The sequence below is a fragment of the Coenobita brevimanus genome, chromosome 85 (genome assembly GCF_032717465.1).
Source record: "Coenobita brevimanus isolate Jiangsu-jjx chromosome 85, ASM3271746v2, whole genome shotgun sequence".
In the NCBI taxonomy this organism is placed as follows: Eukaryota; Metazoa; Arthropoda; class Malacostraca; order Decapoda; family Coenobitidae; genus Coenobita; species Coenobita brevimanus.
In genome coordinates this window covers 16734509-16753900 of record NC_137038.1, presented here as the reverse complement: position 1 = coordinate 16753900, position 19392 = coordinate 16734509, and the positions used below count along the sequence as shown (strand labels likewise).

General features: G+C 42.5%; 1 protein-coding gene across 6 annotated transcripts in view; it reads left to right on the top strand.

Annotated features, from left to right (window-relative positions):
• Nmnat (nicotinamide mononucleotide adenylyltransferase) overlaps positions 1-19392 on the top strand; it is a 534591-nt gene that overhangs the window by 2037 nt on the left and 513162 nt on the right. The window lies entirely within an intron of this gene.

Here is a 19392-nt window from a genome sequence, read left to right as displayed (position 1 = left end):
GTGTATACATGGCGAGTGATGAAAGGAAGGCAATGATTGATTATGTGTGTGTGGATGAAAGGATGCGAAGATGTGTAAAGGATGCAAGAGTGTATAGAGGTTGGGGGAGTGGACTTTCTGACCACTACTTGGTGGTGGCCAGAATTAGAATGCAAGTAAGATGGAGGAATAGAAGAAGGGAAAGACGAGAGGAAGGAATAGTTGCAAGGAGAGTGGAAAGGTTACAAGAGGATGAGAAAAAGGCAGAGTATAAGAGAGAAGTGGAGGAACGATTGGGCAAATATGAATTGGAGCAGATAGGAGACGTGGAAGGTGTGAGTAAGATATTTACAGAAGAAATATGTGCAGCATGTGATGTGGTGTGTAGAAGGAAGAGAAGATGGAGGGGGGTGCAAGGAACAGCGTGGTGGACTGAAGAGGTGAAACAGGCTGTGGCACAAAAGAAGAAAGCATACAATGAATGGATGAGAAATAGGGGCGTGGAAGAAGTTGAGAGGCGGAAGAGAGAGTTATATGTGGAAAGAAAGAGAGAGGTGAAAAGATTAGTAAGAGAGAGTAAGAAGAGAGTGGATGAGGATTTGGAAGGAATTTGAGTGTAAAGTGGAGGGAAAATGTTCTGGAGAGAAGTGAAAAGAGTAAGACAGGGTGGAAGTGAAGTTAGCAGGGGAGTGAAAGATAAAAATGGTAGATTACTAGTGGAGAAGGGAGAAAAAGTGAGCAGATGGAGAGAACACTTTCAGGAATTGTTGAACGTAGAGGATGGAAGTAATGCGAGTATCAGTGGCTGGGGAATGGCTGGGAGAAGGAGGGAGGTGAGAAGACAGGAAGAAATCAGTAGGATAGAAGTTGTGGAAGCAATGAAGAAAGTTAAATCTGGGAAAGCCCCAGGAATTGATGGAGTGTGTGGTGAAATGCTGAAGCATGGGGGAGAGATAGTAGTAGAATGGATGTGGAAGATGTGCAGATTGGCCTGGGAGGAAGGTAGAGTCCCGGAGGATTGGAAGTCAGGTATAATTATTCCCTTGTACAAAGGAAAAAGGGAAAAAGAAGTGTGTGGCAATCATAGGGGCATTTGTCTTCTTAGTATAATAGGAAAAGTGTATGATAGGATACTTATAGACAGAGTTAGAGAAAGAACAGATAAATTAGTTGGAGAAGAACAGGGAGGCTTTAGGAAGGGAAGAGGTTGTGTAGATCAGATATTCATTCTTAAATCTTTAGTGGAAAAGTTTCTAGAGAAGGGAAAGAAGTTGTATGCGGCTTTCATGGATTTGGAGAAAGCATATGACAGGGTGGATAGACAAGGATCGTGGAAAGTGTTAAGAATATATGGAGTAGATGGGAGGTTGTTGAATGCTGTGAAGAGTATGTACGATGGTGCGAAGGCTGCAGTGCGTGTGGATGGTGAACTAAGTGAATTTTTCTCTTTGAAAGTTGGTTTGAAACAGGGATGTGTCATGTCTCCATGGTTGTTCAATCTGTACATGGATGGGGTAATAAAAGAGGTACAAGGTAGGGTAGTGGATGTTGGAGTGGCCCTGGTGAGTGAGGATAGTGTTTGGAAACTCCCTGTACTGTTGTTTGCAGATGATACTGTGTTGTTGAGTGAAGACGAAGGGGAGCTGCAAGGCTTGGTGGATGAGTTTGAAAGAGTGTGTAAGAAACGGAATCTAAAGGTGAATGTAGGGAAGAGTAAAGTGATGGTCTTTGAGAGAGGTGAAGTTAGCGAATGTACAGCGAGGTTGGATGGTGAGGAATTGGAAAATGTGAGTATGTTTAAGTACTTGGGTAGTGTGATGAGTAAGGATGGAGGTTTGGAGGGTGAAGTGCTTGAAAGGGTACAGAAGGGAAGAAAGGTTGCTGGTTCTTTGAAAGCAGTGATAAGAAACAGGGAAGTGAGCATGGAAGTGAAAAAGTTACTACATGACAGTATTGTGATACCAACTCTAACGTACCACGGAAGTGAAGCTTGGACATTGTTGGAAGGACACAAGTCAAGAGTGAGAGCAGTGGAAATGAGTTATTTAAGAGGAGCCTTTGGAGTCACGTGGAGAGACAGGCTGACGAATGAGGATATAAAGGAGCGTTGTGGTGTTGATGTGGATGTGATAGGAAGCGTTATGAGGAACACACTGAGGTGGTTTGGCCATGTGGAGAGGATGGAGGGTGAAAGACTGACGAAGAGAGTGTATGTGAGTGAGGTGGAGGGGGGAAGAGGGAGGGGGAGGCCAAGGATGAGATGGAGGGATGGGGTGGAGAGGTATATGAGAGAGGGGGGTGTGAGTTGGGAGCAGGGCAGTGAAATGGCGGGGGACAGGGCGACTTGGAGGCGATTTGTTTGTGGCCACCCCAAACGGGATTGAGGCGTCTGGCAATAGATAGATAGATAGATAGATAAGTTAGGACGGTGAAAGGAGGAATTGGAAACAAATTATTGCTTTCTTTTTCCCTCCTGTTTCCTATGCATGCATCTATTGCAATATTCAACTTTATTTTGATGTCCTTGATGGTTATAAACATTTATATGCATCTGTGTTAGTTTTTGAATGACTATAAGGTCTTGTAGGGCTACTCCCCACACCTGTTTTATCTCCCCACACCTACATACACACTTGTTTTCATGGTTGATACAAGAGAGCCCATTAAAATGGAGGGTTTCAACAAGGGAATTTGGTTGTTGCTGAAATTTTTCTCTCCAAGTACCACCAAGGCCTTGTAGGCCTACTCCCCACACTAGGTATCTCCCCACACCTACATACACACCTGTTTTCATGACAGAAGTTACAGAACACACTGAAGTGCTTTCTTTTCATGCGAAGAGCTGGTTATTTCCAGCCCCTGTACCTATAGGCCTACTCTCCACAGCCTACAGTACTTTATCTCCCAACAGCCTAGTAATCTTCCCACTCCTGCATATACCTGTTTTCATGGTTGGTGTCACAAAACACTTTGAAATGACCTGTTCCAATAAGAAAACTAGGTAGTTGTCAAAATTTTCATGTTTTCGGTTGTTTTCGAGGGGTAACTATTAGAAACTTTTTTTAACTTTGACACGCAATTGTGCGGTAATCATTAGGCCTACGGGGGTGCAGATTGCGTTGTCAAGTGTGTAAATTCTTCCTTTTTAGCCAGAACACAATTTGCCCTTGGTGAAAGTCGCCAAAACACCCCCAAATTGTGGTTGTGGGAGGTATCCTGCCTGAAATAATTGCGTCTTTAGGGGTTAATAATGTATTACTGAAGACACGAACTGTAATTGGTAAATTAAGAGATGTTATGGGTTGTTTAACTCACCAGTTACGCGTAGTGTTGAAAACAGCAGTTGTAATAAGTCCAGGGTTAATAATAATATTCACGTATTGTAAAAGCACAAAAGCTTAATACTGGTATATATTACTGTGGAAAATTCCTTAAACCTACGGTACAGATCCAAAAGTGGTTGGTTGTTCATGAAGAGTTGCCAATCCATGCATTACCTGATCCATAACCACACCGCTCGGCATTTTGGTGCATTTGGTGCCCAGTTTGAATTTTTTCTGTTCTATTTATCTATTGCCAGATGCCATAATCCCATATGGGGTGGCCATTTGACTCTGAGTTACTTGTTTTACAGGGAGGGGCACTAACCCTCCACCAACCCACTTGACACGTAGGGAGCATGTATGGTTTGGTTATATGGTTACCACGCAATGTTGTAAATGGTTTCTTGGCTTACAGGAAACCATTTGGCTTGTCACTCAATGTAAAGCCACCTGTAACGGAAAGAAAAGCATTAAGTAGTGACAGGAAAGATGGGAGAAACAGGAAGAGAGGAGGGCAGGCACAGAAAAAGAGTGATAAAGGCTAAGGAAGAAGTAGGCAGCATTACATCAAGTGAGTGGATGATGGTCGCCACCACCTACCACTAATTTTGATATTTTTTTTACTCATTGGAGTTTTTGTCGGCCATCTACAAAAATTCGGATTATTGGGATTTTTGGATTATCAGTTTTCAGATAATGGACTTTTACTGTATATGATATATATGTACAGTATATATACAGTATATAGTAATCCCTCATTTATCTGGACATAATTGAGCCAAAGGCATGTCTGGGTAGTGGAAACACTATTCTCTTACAATACCCAGACCCTACCTATATCCAACCTCCAACATACCTAACCTTAATTTGGCAGTGTTCTCCTGTCATTCAGGCATATTTAGACATCAAAACACACAAAGGAATATCCAAAGTAATGCTAAATACTAAGAAAACCATGCAGAAAAAGCACTGAAAACCAAAAAATGCCTTACCTATACGGTACTGTATGTACAGAACCCCCCTAATTTTGGCAATGTTTTCCGGTCATTCTCCCATATTTTGGCATCAAAACATACGTAGGATTAATGAAAATAATTTTCAGCACAAAGAAAACCTTGCCCAAAAAAAAAAAATCCATCCATCCATCATCCAATCCTACGTTGCCCCATGAGGAGCGTAGAAGCCCCTGGCTAGGCAGTTGGTCCTGACATTTAAAATGAGAGTGACCAACTTCACTCATCCCTGAGTGGCATTATGTGAGCAGTAAACCCCAATCACCCCTTGGATATAAACCTTTACCTGCTAAATCCGATTGGAGCACAATAATTACCCACTAAACCACCAGGCGCCAAAATTTAGTTAAATGATTACCACCCAGCATAGTAAATGGTTTCCTGGTGTACAGGACACCATTTGGCTAGTCACTCAGTTTAGAGTCACCCACAGGCAGAAGGAAGAGGAAAGAATGAAGGAATGAAAGACAGAAGAGGGAGTGTAATGTCACCCGCAGGCAGAAAGACGAGGAAAGAAGGATGGAGGAGAGGACAGGGCAGACACCCGAGAGCAGCACTACATTGAGTGAGTGGATGGTGAGCGCCCCCACCTACCACCAGAAACCAAAAAAATACCCTACCTATACACTACTGTATGTACAGTACCCCTCCTATTTTTGGCACTTTTCAGGTCAGTCTGTCATACAGTATTTAGACATCAGAAGACATAGGAATATTCAGAGTAATGCTAAACACCAAGAAAACCATGCAAAACAAACATTGAACACCAAAAAACACTCGACCTATACACTACTGTATGTACTGTACCCTTCCTAATTTTGGCACTGTTTTTCGGCTTCATTCTGCCATATTAAGACGTCAGAACATACATAGGATTATCTATATTAATGCTAAGCAACATGAAAACAGTACATAATCAACAAAAATCAAGAAAACACCTGAAAACTAATTAAAAATCAGTTATCTGTGACAAGGGATTGCTCCTTGGGCTCAAAAATAATTCCACGGCCAAATATGCCGCCGGAAATTGGTTACATTGGTATAAATGGTATACAGTCCTCTTCACTGGTGTTTATATTCTAAGCTATTAAGATGACATAAAACTGATAATTAAAATTACAGAAATACAGTACAGTGAGAATTAAGTGTTCAGGAGTAAAACTTACCTTCATATAAATTTCCACCATCCTGGTGCAAAATTTTGCCAGCACCTTCCAGGAGTTGAGAATATGGCATGATACAGAATATCATGGGCTTTCTCGTGGTCTCTTCGGAATTTCGAAACAACCAATAGTAGTTGAGTAATTTGCAAAAAGCTCTGAAAACTCATGAGTCAGTGTTATCACCACAGAGGAGGGTAGGGACTGAGGGGGGAGCCGGGAAGGTATGGACGAGGGATGGGAGGAGGGTAGAGAAGTGAGGCTGTGGGCAGGATTCTCCCCCTCTGTCGACAGGCGGATGGAGGCTTTTACTGTACTGTATTTTTATTCATGGCTAGTGGTGTGTTAGATGTCGAGTGGTCATGTGGAAACAACTCACTGTGAGCAAAGGACTTTTGACGTTCGGTAGAGAGGCTAACGGCCGTTGTCACTGAATATGTACTTGTGCTGTGGTCTTGTTCGATGGTGGTAGTGGTTGGGAAAGACTTAGCCCGGTGGCCACATGACACTTAACATTCGGAGGGGATGTGTACGGACGTTTTGATACCCCTTGCTGATTACAGTCGTATTACTCGGGTGCTGGAGACTCATTGGGAGTGATCAGAGAAGCGTGCGTCCTTGACCATTCAGTTCAAGGACGAATGGATATTTCAGCTCTGGTCATGGGTTACGAACTACTTCCTGCTCATGGCTTGAGCCTAGCCTTCACGATAACAAATGTTTGAACATGTTGGCTGGCCGGTTGAAGTTCTCGGGGACATTTATGTCTGGATAAGAGCGAGTAAATTCGGATAGCCTAATGGTTTAATAGAGCCAAGGTCCAGCATCTGAATATATATATACAGTAACCCCTCCAATAGCCGGATCAATAGAGCCATCGGTAGGTTCGGATATTGGTTTCATCCGGATATTGGGCCCCAACTTATGGACTTGTACTTATGGACCCTAACTCACAGAAACACCCATACAACTCCCTCCGGACATGCATAGCACCTATTTAACACCCAAATCACACCAATAAGGCACATAAATAACTGAAATAAATGCAAAAGAAACATAAAATGAGGGTTTAGAAGTATGTTCATACATTAATAAACATTCTGGTACTTATGGACTCTAACCGAACCTAACTCTGAAAAACACATTCCTACTGCACATGCATGAGGTAAGTATAGTATGGAAAAAAGTACAGTATGACACATTCTGGTAAGTATAGTATGGAAAAAAGTACAATATGAAACATTCTGGCTACTTACAGCAAGTCCCTGGCCACCTCGATGAATAACCGCCTCCTCTCGGACTCTGACAGTAAGAACGATTTCCTGAAGCACTTGCAGTACACTCTTCCTGAAGTCTTGCACTGAACTTAGTCAATAACACACAGAAGTCCGTTCTCTTCACAGTGTTCACTTTAGTCCAAATAATGTTCCATTTTAATTTAGTGTTGCACATTAACTTTTCCCAATTTTTTTTTTTTTACAAAGCCAAAACAAAGAAGGTTAGTTACGTTAAATTTCTTTTCTACTGACTCTTTTCTCTCATTTCGAAAACCTTAACACAACACACCGTTTTTTTCACTGCACAACACTCAAAATTCCCGTGTGGTCTAGTGGAGAAGTTCTTGCTGTTTATTCACTGTCAGAGTCCGAGAGTATCACTGGCAGGCGACCAAGGGGTGCATCGGTGGGTCGCGGTGATGGCGTAACGACTACAGAAGACTCTGAAGATAGCCGCAAACTCACAGCGAGCGGTGACTCCACTGTAGCTGATGTGCTGGGCTGTGGCTCGGAGCATGAGGGCCTGTCTTGGGGAGGCAACGGAGTGGAACCAGGGCTTGGCACAGCGGGGGTCACGGGCCTGAAAAAACTGTCAATCGTTGACTGACGCAAGGACCGACGATTCTGGCGATTGATGATGCGCTGCCTGAAAGCACGCACTTCCTCCACAAGTCCCAAGGGCCCCATCTCCCTGTCGCAGTCCGGGTGTTCCAGGTAGTCTAGGACGAACTCTAGATGTTCCCGGAGTGCGCTCAGCTTAGGGATGGCTGGAGTAGTGTCCTGCTGAGAGGGGTCCACATCATCATCGCCTTCGTCGTCGGAATCTTCAAGTTTGGGACTGACGCCACCAACTGAAGACGCGATCTCGATATCAGACAACGTCTGATGCCCAGGATCGCCCTCGTCGTCATCCAACCACTCACGAACATCGTCCACATCTACATCGTCGCCGTGCGTACGTAGCCTTGCATGGAAGTCATCCACGTCAAACCCTAGGAAATCGTACTCCACATCCGTTCCGAGAAGCAGACGAGACCAACCATTTTCCAGAGTTTTCACAAGGACTTCCTTCCATGCACTAGCCCAGTTGTACAGCACAGACTTGATGTTGTAGCGGCGAAGGTTTTCCAAAGTCCGCTTGCCTCGAGTGTCACGTCCTTCCCTGCGCTCGTCTTCGTCCTCGAGAACAACCATCACCTCGTCCAGGAACTTCCGACGGTACAGGCGCTTTGTTGCCACGATCACTCCTTGGTCCATTGGTTGAATGAGAGCAGTCGTATTAGGTGGCAGAAACATGCACCTAATACGGCCATTCTCAGCAACCAAGTCCTTGTCGCACGGGTGGGCAGGTGCATTGTCGAGGAGAAGGAGAGCGTTTACCTGGTCGCGAGGAATTCCCAGTGTCTTCGTCTGGTAATGGATGACCTCCTTGACGAAGTGACGGTGAAACCAGTCTTTGAAAATCACAGCTGTGAACCATGCTTTCAAAGAATGGTACCATACGACAGGAAGGACATCCATCACCCCACGAAGGCACCAAGGCTGCTTTGCACGGCCAACAATAACGGGCTTAAGCCGGTGCATGCCGTTAGCATTGGCACAACACAAAGCAGATATCCGTTCCTTAGAAAGCTTGCGGCCAGGTACACGCTTCTCCGTCTCATCGGCTAGAGTGTTCGTTGGCACCGAGCGATAGAATAGGCCAGTTTCGTCAGCGTTATAGACTTGACCGAGAGTGAGGCCCTCCCTGTCGATCAAGCCTTTCACCTTGTGCCGAAACTCGTCAACTCCATCCTCGTTAGCGTCCAATGCTTCACCATGTGCTTTACGGTTAGTAAGGCCATGTCGCAACTTGAACGCGAAGAGCCAACCCTCGGATGCCTTGAAGTCTAGGGCGTCGTGAAGCCTTGCAAACTTCTCAGCAGCAGCCTTCAGCTCCGTTCCACGTACCATCACACCAGCTGCACGTTGCTGTCGGTACCAAATCAACGTGGATCGGTCGATTTCTGCAAATTTGGGGGTAAACATAACCTTCCTTTCCACGTTGCGTTTGCTTCTCGACGAGAAGTCAGCCGTGTACTGCACGAGCTTGTCTCGGGAATGCTTGATATCGAACAAAGTAGACCGGGCCAGGTTAAACTCGCGGAGAATGCGTGAAGAAGACCAACCCGCATCAACTTTCTCCAATATCTCCCGTTTCTTCTCCAGAGTCAACACCACTCTCTTCCTTTTCTCAGGAGGCGGGGCCATCATCACACACACTTAGAGGAGGGCAGAGAGCAGCAGGAGGCCTTGCAGCAAGTACGGCACCACCACAAAAGCGAGCACGTGGGCAGCCCTGGCGAAGAGCGTAGGTCCAGTCATGGTGAGAGACAGGCGGGAAGTGGGGAGGATGCAGCGGCGCTCTATCGGACGTCGGAGGAATGACGAACCAAAACAATGCTCTCACGCGGCGTGCGCGGCAAGTTCAAATTACGGACGGCAAAAAATCGATTTATTTTTTTATTTTTTTGGATTTTCGGACCATTTTGGGAATGTTTGATCCCAGGACGATACGGTTCGGTTAGTGGGGATGTTTGGTTATTGGGCGTCCGGATATTAGAGTGATTACTATTATGTTATATATATATATATATATATATATATATATATATATATATATATTTATATGTATATATATATATATATATGTATATATATATATATTTATATGTATATATATATATATATATATATATTTATATGTATATATATATATATATATATATATATATATATATGTATATATATATATATATATATATATATATATTATAAATAATGTATATAATATATATACAGTAATCACTCTAATATCCGGACACCCGATAACCGAACATCCCCACTACCCGGACATAATCGTCCTTGGATCCAACATTCCCAAAATGGTCCGAAAACCCAAAAAAATAAAAAAAATAAGATGATTTTTTCCCGTCTGTAATTTGAACTTACCACGTGCGCCGCGGGAGAGCATTGTTTTGGCGCATCATTCCTCCGACGTCCGATAGAGCGTCGCTCCATCCTCCCCACTTTCCGCCTGTCTCTCACTGCGAGTGCACGCTCGTCGTAATGGCTGCCCACGTGATCGCTTTTGTGGTGGTGCCCTACATGCTGCAGGGCCTCATGCTGCTCTCAGGCCTCCTCTTAGTGTGTGTGATGATGGCCCCACCACCTGAGAAAAGGAAGAGAGTGGTGTTGACTCTGGAGAAGAAGAGGGAGATATTGGAGAAAGTAGATGCGGGGTGGTCTTCTTCCCGCATTCTTCGCGAGTTTAACCTGGCCCGGTTTACTTTGTTCGACATCAAGAGGTCCCGAGAGAAACTCATGCAGTACACGGCTGACTTCTCATCGAGAAGCAAACGCAACTTGGAAAGGAAGGTTATGTTTACCCCCAAGTTTGCAGAAATCAACCGATCCACGTTGATTTGGTATCGACAACAACGTGCTGCTGGTGTGATGGTACGTGAAACGGAGCTGAAGGCTGCTGCTGAGAAGTTCGCCAGGCTTCACAACGCCCTAGACTTCAAGACATCCGAGGGTTGGTTCGCGTTCAAGTTGCGACATGGCCTTACCAATCGTAAAGCACATGGCAAAGCATTGGACGCTGACGAGTATGGAGTTGACGAGTTTCGGCACAAGGTGAAAGGCTTGATCGACAGGGAGAGCCTAACTCTCAGTCAAGTCTACAATGCTGATGAAACTGGCCTATTCTATCGCTCGCTGCCAACGAACATTCTAGCCGAGGAGACGGAGAAGCGTGTACCTGGCCGCAAGCTTTCCAAGGAACGGATATCTGCTTTGTGTTGCGCCAGTGCTAACAGCATGCACCGGCTTAAGCCTATTGTTGTTGGCCGCGCAAAGCAGCCTTGGTGCCTTCGTGGGGTGATGGATGTCCTTCCTGTCGTCTGGTACCGTTCTCTGAAGGCATGGTTCACAGCTGTGATCTTCAAAGACTGGTTTCACCGTCACTTCGTCAAGGAGGTCATCCATTTCCAGACGAAGACACTGGGAATCCCGCGCAACCAGGTAAAGGCCCTCCTTCTACTCGACAATGCACCTGCCCACCCGTGCGACAAGGGCTTGGTTGCTGAAAATGGCCGTATTAGGTGCATGTTTCTGCCACCTAATACAACTGCTCTCATCCAACCAATGGACCAAGGAGTGATCGTGGCAACAAAGCGCCTATACCGTCGGAAGTTCCTGGACGAGGTGATGGTTGTTCTCGAGGACGAGGACGAGCGCAGGGAGGGATGGGACACACGAGGCAAGCGGACTTTGGAAAACCTTCGCCGCTACAACATCAAGTCTGTGCTGTACAACTGGGGCAGTGCATGGAAGGAAGTCCCTGTGAAAACTATGGAAAATGGTTGGTCTCATCTGCTTCTCGGAACGGATGTGGAGTACGATTTTCTAGGGTTTGACGTGGATGACTTCCATGTACGGCTACGTACGCACGGCGACGATGTAGATGTGGACGATGTTCGTGAGTGGTTGGATGACGACGAGGGCGATCCTGGGTATCAGACGTTGTCTGATATCGAGATCGTGTCTTCGGTTGCTGGTGTCAGTACCGAACTTGAAGATTCCGACGCTGAAGGCGACGATGATGCGGACTCCTCTCAGCAGGACACTACTCCAGCCATCCCCAAGCTGAGCGCACTCCGGGAACATCTAGAGTTCGTCCTAGACTACCTGGAACACCCGGACTGCGACAAGGAGATGAGGCCCTTGGGACTCGTGGAGGAAGTGCATGCTTTCAGGTAGCGCATCATCAATTATCAGAATCGTCGGTCATTGCATCAATCAACCATTGACAGTTTTTTCAGGCCCGTGACCCCCGCTGTGCCCAGCCCTGGCTCCACTCCGTTGCCTCCCCAAGACAGTCCCTCATGCTCCAAGCCACAGCCCAGCACATCAGCCACGGTGGAGTCACCACTCGACGTGAGTTTGTGGCTGTCTTCAGAGTCCTCTGCAGTGGGTACACCATCACCACGACCCAGCGATGCACCCCTAGGTCGCCTGCCAGTGATACTCTCGGACTCTGACAGTTAAGGATTTAAAGTTGTGAGAGAAAAGACTTTAGAAAAAAAAATTAATGTAAATAGACTTGTTTGTTTTGGCTTTGGAAAATTAGAAGAATGGGAAAAGTTAAAGTGCAACACTTATTAAGTTACAATGGAGCATTTTATAGACAAAAGTGCACACTGTGAAGAGAACGGACTTCTCTGTGTTATTGACTAAGTTCAGTGCAAGACTTCAGGAACAGTGTTCTGCAAGTGCTTCAGGAAATCGTTCTTACTGTCAGAGTCCGAGAGGAGGCGGTTATTCATCGAGGTGGCCAGGGACTTGCTGTAAGTAGCCAAAATGTTTCATACTGTACTTTTTTCCATACTATACTTACCTCATTTCACTCTTTAATGTCCTTTGTTGGTGTGAATCGGGTGTTAGTAGCTGTGCATGTGCAGTAGGAATGTGTTTTTCTGAGTTAGGGTAGGTTAGGGTCCATAAGTACCAGAATGTTTATTAATGTATGAACATACTTCTAAACCCTCATTTTATGTTTCTTTTGCATTTATTTCAGTCATTTATGTGCCTTATTGGTGTGATTTGGGTCTTCAATAGGTGCTATGCATGTCCAGAGGGAGTTGTATAGGTGTTTCTCTGAGTTGGGGTCCATAAGTACAAGTCCATAAGCTGGGGCCCAATGTCTGGACAAAACCAATAACCGGACCTACCTATTGCTCTATTACGTCGGATATTGGAGTGATTATTGTATATATATATATATATATATATAAAGATAAACACCATCGTAATCAGGAACATCTTTAATAAATTGGTGACGTTTCGACAACTCGTTTATCTTTTTGAAACCTATAGAAAATACAATAAAATCAAAGTAAACACCATGTCTATGATAAAGTTATGAAAGCTTAAGTAAAAAACCAAAGTAAAACACCATGTCTGATAAAAATACAAGTGAAGAATTATTATAAGATAAGGAAATAAATCATTCATAGCTATTGTTGGTAGGATGCTACTAAGTACAAGGAAAAAAAAAAAAAACGTAATAAGACAATACATAAGTCAAACCTTAAAACAGAGAAGGGGCGTGGAGCAGTCATGTGTGCCCAGTGTGGGCTGTAGGTGGTGAGTGAGGATTGATTCAGCCAGGAGGCGTGTTACCTCGTCACGACAAGCGTGAACAACTGAAAAATCAGATTTGGTTATGGGGTGGCCTAAGGCTTCACAGCAATTTCGGATGGCAGAGAAAGGTGGCTTAGCCACAGGTATACCGGTTCTATATGACCGTCCCCAATGTTCTGCAATTCTTACTCGTGATTGCCTCTTAGTCTGTCCAATATAAGACGCATTACAGCGACTACATTTATAATTAGACAACAGAGGATTGCAGAGCGTCAGGGATTCGGTCTTTATGTTTGAACCGTTGTCCAATGGTGTTGCTGGGTTTGAAAATTGTTCTAAGATATACTTGAGGGTAAAATTTCCTCATTAAACTTGATATATTATTACGTATAGAACGTTCTCCCTATGTGTCAAGTGGGGTTGGTGGAGGATTAGTGCCCCTCCCTGTAAAACAATTAACTCTGAGCCCTTGGCCACCCCGTTTGGGATACATGGCGTCTGGCAATGAATGAATGAATGAATGAATGAAAAAAAAAAAAAACTAATATTCCCCTTTATGAAACTACAGACATTTGCACCAATCAAGTGTTTAAACATTAGAAAATAATTGATGGATTTAATATGAATCAGTTCCGTAAACTGCTGTCTCTCGCTTCTAAAGATTGTCTTTTCCTTTTCAACGGAAAATCTTATAAGCAAATTGATGGAGTGGCGATGGGGAATCCCCTAGGTCCCTGCTTAGCAAATGCATTTTTGTGTTACCATGAGGCAAACTGGCTACAACAATACCCCTCTCATTTCAAACCTCTCCTTTACCATAGATATATCGACGATACATTTTTATTGTTTAGTTCTCCAGACCACACACCCCTTTTTCTAAACTATTTAAACTCGAGGCATCCTATCATTCATTTCACTTCTGATATTGAAGAAAACAACAAAATTCCCTTTCTTGATATACTTGTCCAAAAAACTACTAATTCTTTCACCACTTCAATATACCGTAAACCCACTTTCACAGGATTAACCACGAAATTCAACTCAGCAATCCCAATTCAGTTTAAACACAATTTGGTGTCAACCCTGCCGACCAGAGCTTATAATATCTGTTCATCCTATTCTGCATTACATTCAGAATTGAGTTTCCTTACGAAAACATTGGTCTCTGATGGTTTCCCAATTTTTTTCACACATACCCATATGGGAAGACAACTAAATAAGATCCGTAACCCACCTACACCTAAACTCACAGCAAACAAATCACATGTGTATTGTATCTTGCCATTTTTAGGTCCAAAAAGTTTTTCCATACGTAATAATATATCAAGTTTAGTTAGGGAATTTTACCCTCATGTATATCTTAGAACAATTTTCAAACCCAGCAACACCATTGGACAACGGTTCAAACATAAAGACCGAATCCCTGATGCTCTGCAATCCTCTGTTGTCTGTAATTATAAATGTAGTCACTGTAATGCGTCTTATATTGGACAGACTAAGAGGCAATCACGAGTAAGAATTGCAGAACATTGGGGACGGTCATATAGAACCGGTATACCTGTGGCTAAGCCACCTTTCTCTGCCATCCGAAATTGCTGTGAAGCCTTAGGCCACCCCATAACCAAATCTGATTTTTCAGTTGTTCACGCTTGTCGTGACGAGGTAACACGCCTCCTGGCTGAATCAATCCTCACTCACCACCTACAGCCCACACTGGGCACACATGACTGCTCCACGCCCCTTCTCTGTTTTAAGGTTTGACTTATGTATTGTCTTATTACGTTTTTTTTTTTTTCCTTGTACTTAGTAGCATCCTACCAACAATAGATAGGAATAATTTATTTCCTTATCTTATAATAATTCTTCACTTGTATTTTTATCAGACATGGTGTTTTACTTTGGTTTTTTACTTAAGTTTTCGTAACTTTATCATAGACATGGTGTTTTTCCTTGTCCTTAGTAGCATCCTACCAACAATAGCTATGAATGATTTATTTCCTTATCTTATAATAATTCTTCACTTGTATTTTTATCAGACATGGTGTTTTACTTTGGTTTTTAACTTAAGCTTTCATAACTTTATCATAGACATGGTGTTTACTTTGATTTTATTGAATTTTCTATAGGTTTGAAAATGACAAATGAGTTGTCAAAATGTCACCAATTTATTAAAACATGTTCCTGATTACGTTAGTGTTTATCTTAATATTGAGACTTCGCTTCCCCCATACTGAATCTATTGCATCTATATATATATATATATATATATATATATATATATATATATATATATATTATTCGGCATCTATGGGACCAGGCTGATGCCGAGAAATTGGATTTGCCGAATAATCGATAAACCTACCCACTCAGTACCTTAAATACAGTAAAAGTCCTATTATTCGGCAGCTGATTGTTCGGTAGATCCGACATTTCGAGTGTTTTGAGAAATAGTCCCATTTACGAAAATCATTGATTGTTCGGCAGATGTCCGGAATCATCTCAGCAGTCTAGGAAGTGTTATCTGTGGCTTGTAGGCCTAATGTATCATTACACTTCTGTATGTTCACTAATTTCTATATTTTTATTCAGATTCATATATAGTACTGTATTGATTACACTATTGCACAGTATCATACAGTACAGTAACCACCCCCACCAAATTAGTGAGGGTTACGTTCCAAGCCCCAGCGCTAATTCTTGAAATTCTTTCATTCTTGACGCCTTCCTGAAAATAACACTTACCGCAAATTGAGTAGCCCATGAACCACTGACACTGTAATGCATTACCCATAAATAAATGTTGCTTTTTAAATCAGTTTCCCCGTTGTTTTTAGCTGTAAGGCTGTGAAAGCTTTAGTATTTTTATTCCTCAGCATAATGGTGGAAGGGCCTGTCCTGTTTAACTGAACCTAACCTAACCGAGTTTAACTGTACCTAATAATTTAACCAAACCTAACCAAACCTAACCTAACCTAAAGTCAGAAAAATACTTAAAAATAAACTGGAGGAATATGAATTGGTAAGGTCTCTCTGATGAAAGTTAAACGTACATTTAGTGCTCATTCTTTTGTTCGTTTTTGTGTTTAATGTGAAAGAGAGAGCATTGATGCAGACAGTAATATATCCCATTAACCCCTTAATAACCTCCGGCACTGAACAACCTTTTACAGTACCGATGTCAGTGATGTTAAGTTAGTGTGAGCTATAAAGAAAACTGAACAATTATGGGGAGGGAACGAAGGTCAGTGGTATGTTTACACGACTCTAGCTACGATTCCAAGCAGTCAGGCGGTCGGTTAATCTCAGATGTTTTCGCCCATTTGGTAAATACACCGTAACTTTACCAATCTCTCCGTGACTCATAGCGAATCATAGCATGGGTTTAGGAAGCTAAATAACACATTGCTAGGTGAGGCAGACGATTATCTTCATATCTTTAAGAAAAATAAATTGATTTCAGAAGAATGGAAGAACTTTACGTACTCAGAGAGGGATTTAATTTCTTCCATTTTCTTATATGATGTGAAGATAATCGTCTGGCGCACCTAGCAATGTGTTATTTAGCTTCCTAAACCCATGCTATGATTTGCTATGATTGACTGGAGAATTGATAAAGTTACGGTTCATTTACCAAATGGGCGAAAACATCTGAGATTAACTGACCCCCTGACTGCTTGGAATCGTAGCTAGAGTCGTGTAAACATACCACTGACCTTCGTTCCCTCCCCATAATTGTTCAGTTTTCTTTATAGCTCACACTAACTTAACATCACTGACATCGGTACTGTAAAAGGTTGTTCAGTGCCGGAGGTTATTAAGGGGTTAATGGGATATATTACTGTCTGCATCAATGCTCTCTCTTTCACATTAAACACAAAAACGAACAATGAATGAGCACTAAATGTACGTTTAACTTTCATCAGAAAGACCTTACCAATTCAGATCCCTTTACTTTATTTTATGCAATTTTCCGACTATTTTATTTTGTGTTTGGAAAAAGTACTGTATACAGTACTCACTCCAAACATATTTGTAATAATATAAGTAGTGATGAGTTCACCAATACAAGTGATGTACTGAGCTGGTAGGTAATATTCCGTATCATTTCGGCCATCCAGGAAGTGTTATCTGACTTGTAGGCCTACTGTGTCATTACACTTATATATGTTCACTAATTTACATATATATTTCAGATTCAGGTATAGTACTGTATTGATTGCAGTATTGTACAGTATACAGTACTCTCTCCAAACACAGCTGTAATACCATAAGTGGTGATGACAGTGTTCACCAATATATTTAAGGTACTGAATGGGTAGGTTTTTGATTATTCGGCAAATCTAATTTCTCGGCATCATCCCGGTCCCATAGATGCCGAATAATGGGACTTGTACTGTATATTGGTGAACACTGTCACCACCACTTATGGTATTACAATTGTGTTTGGAGAGAGTACTGTAGACTGTACAATACTGTAATCAATACAGTATTATACCTGAATCTGAAATATATGTAAATCAGTGAACATACACAAATGTATTGACACAGTAGGCCTGCAAGTCGCAGATGGCCGAAATGATACGGAATATTACCTACCCAGCTCAGTACATCATTTGTATTGGCGAACACTGTCATCACTACTTATATTATTGCAAATGTGTTTGGAGTGAGTACTGTATACAGTACTCTCTCCAAACACAAAATAAAATAGTCAGAAAAATACATGAAATAGACTGGAGGAATATGAATTGGTAAGGTCTTTCTGATGAAAGTTAAACGTACATTTAGCGCTCATTCTTTTGTTAATTTTTGTGTTTATATGTGAAAGGGAGAGTATTAACGCAAACAATAATGTATTCCATTAACCCTTTAATAACCCCTGGTATTGAACAACCCTTTACAGTACCGGTGTCAGTGACGTCGCGTTAGTGTGAGCTGTGAAAACCGTGTACAATTATGGGAAGGGAACGAAGGTCACTGGCATGTCAATTCTTCCATGAATCATAGCAAATTGTAGCAGGGGTTGAGGAAGCTAAAAAAAACATTGCTAGGTGCGTCAGATGATTGTCTTCACATCTTTAAGAAAATTAAATGAAAGAAAGTTAATCCATCTTTGAGTATGTGGAGTAAGTTTCTTCCATTCTTCTGAAATAAATTTATTTTTCTTAAAGATGTGAAGATAATTGTCTGGTGCACCTGGCAGTATGTTATTTAGCTTCCTAAACCCTGGCCGTGATTTGCTATGATTCACGGAAGAATTAATAGTTACGGTGCATTTACCAAATGGGCGAAAACATATGAGATTAAGTGACCACCTGACTGCTTGGAAGCGTATCGCAGAGTTGTGTCAACATACCAGTGACCTTCGTTCCCTTCCCATAATCGTTCACAGTTTTTTCTATAGCTCACGCTAACTCGATGTCACTGACGCTAGTACTGTAAATGGTTGTTCACCATCGGAGGTTATGAGGGTGTTAATGGTATACATTACCGTTTGCATCAAGACTCTCTCTTTCACATATACACACAAAAACAAACAAAAGAATGAGTGCTAAATGTACGTTTAACTTTCATCAGAAAGACCTTACCAATTCATATTCCTCCAGTTTACGTATTTTTCCGACATTAGGTTAGGTTTGGTTAAATTATTAGGTACAGTTAAACTCAGTTAGGTTAGGTTTAGTTAAACACTTAGGGCAGTCCCTTCCACTAGAATGCTAAGGAATGAAACAAGACCCATCACAGCCATAGAGGAAAAAACAACAGGGAAACAGATTTAACAAGCAGTGTTTATTTATGGGTAATGACTACAATGTTGGTGGTTCATAGGCTACGTGTTTACCGGTAAATGTCATTTTCAGGAAGGTGTCAAGAATTAGCCAATTTCAAGAATCAGCGAAGGTTTTTTTTTTTTTTTTTTTTTTTTTTTTATGCGAGGAAGAAGGAACCAAAGGCCATGAGCCCGCAGTAACAGTTCCCTCCAAGAGAAAAACAAAATACAATATAGAGCCAAATTCAAGATCCAATCATTTTGAGATGCCTGGACACACTGCGTTTGAATGACTGGAGATCATAGGCAGCAGGAAATACAGACAGAGGGAGACAGTTCCAGAGCTGACCTGTTGCATAAATGAAAGACTGGGAGTAACGGTTAACTCTTGCATTAGAGAGTTGGACAGAAAAAGGATGAGAGTTTGCTGCCAGATGGGTGCTACGCGCCCGTCGTAGAGGTGGAGGAATGCAAGCAGACAGTTCAGAGGAGCAGTGATCATTAAAGTAGCAATAGAAAAGAGATAAAGATGCAACAGTGCGGCGAAGAGACAGAGGTTGAAGGGAGTCAGTAAGAGGAGGAGAGTTAATGAGACGAAAAGCCTTTGACTCCACCCTATTGAGAAGAGCTGTATGTGGGGAGCCTCCCCACACATGAGAGTTGTACTCCACACAGGGGCGGATA